The following is a 1717-nucleotide window of genomic DNA, read 5'->3' on the forward strand; positions in this document are numbered from 1 at the left end:
CAATTCATCAGCACAATCAACAAAGCTCAAGGGCAATCACTAGAAAAATGCGGTATAGATCTTAATACAGATTGCTTTACCAATGTACAATTGTATGTTGCATCTTTGAGGGTCGGTAAACCTGACAATCTATTTATACGCACAGACAATGGGACAGCGAAGACTGTTGTATATTCACAAGTTTTACGTAGTTAATTTGTATTGTATCTATCTATCTATCTATCTATATAAAAACGAGTTGTGTGTATGCATGTTTGTTTGTTTGTAAAAAGAGCGTTTGCATATGACGTCATTATTAGTACATACGGCTTTGTATATGGACAGACAATGGGAAAGCCAAGAATGTTGTATATTCGCAATTTTTACGTAGTTTGAAACACATATATAAATCTATCTATATTCACAGGTGGGACACAGGGACACAACTACAATGACGCGTAACTAATATGGCGCGTAACGACTTACGCGCGCGGGGGGGCTTGGGGGGGCGCGAAGCGCCACCCCAACAGCTAGTATATATATAAATAAGTTTTCTGTGTGTGTGTGTCGAGTGACGTCATGTTTGTGTGTCGAATGACGTCATGTTTGTCGACTGACGTCATTTTAAGGATTGAGCTGTATGCGTCATGAAGTTGTTTGTCGGCTGACGTCATGTTTGTCAACTGATGAAATTACATACCGGGACACCGGGACACAAATGACGACCGGGACACAGGGAATATAAATGACGACCGGGAACCTCAAAGAGAAATTACAGACTGGGACACCGGGACACAGGGAATATAAATGACGACCTGGCCACAGGGACACAACTACAACGGGGATGCCGGGGGCACAGGCGGGATATATAAATGACGACCGGGACACAGGGATTGTTCGAATAGAAATTACAGACTGGGACACCGGGACACAAATGACGACCGGGACACAGGGAATATAAATGACGACCGGGACACTCAAAGAGAAATTACAAACTGGGACACCGGGGCACAAATGACGACCGGGACCCAGGGAATATAAATGAAGACCGGGACACAGGGACACATCATTAGAATAATGAGGTATAGATCTGAATACGGATTGTTTTTCCCATGGATAATTATATGTTGCATGTTCAAGAGTCAGTAAACCTGACAATCTATTTATATGCATAGACAATGGGACAGCGAAGAATGTTGTATATTTGCATGTTTTACGTAGTTAAAAACATATATATATATATATATATATATATATATATATATATATATATATATATATATATATATATATATATATATATATATATATATATATATATATATATATATATATATATATATATATATATATCCGTATATATATCCGTGGGATCATTTTGTCCCACGGACTTCTGTTAAAAGTACATTGTATAATAAAAATTTTGCATGCAAGTTACGTGGTAATGTTAATTGTAGAACAACCAATGTAATTTACCTATTAGAATGTAATAAATGCTGCCTACAATATGTTGGAGAAACAACTAATAATATATATAAAAGATTTTCTGGACACAAGACAACAGTTAATAATGAAAAAACTAATAACTATCTAGTTCAACATTGTAGTAATGGTAAATGTTCCATATCAGATATAACTGTCACAATTTTAGAAAATTTAGAATTAGAAAATTTAAATAAAGAAGAGAAGAATAATAGACTACGTAAACAGGAGGATTTCTGGATCCATACTCTTGGTA

This window comes from Artemia franciscana, unplaced genomic scaffold (genome assembly GCF_032884065.1).
Source record: "Artemia franciscana unplaced genomic scaffold, ASM3288406v1 Scaffold_3219, whole genome shotgun sequence".
NCBI classification, from domain to species: Eukaryota; Metazoa; Arthropoda; class Branchiopoda; order Anostraca; family Artemiidae; genus Artemia; species Artemia franciscana.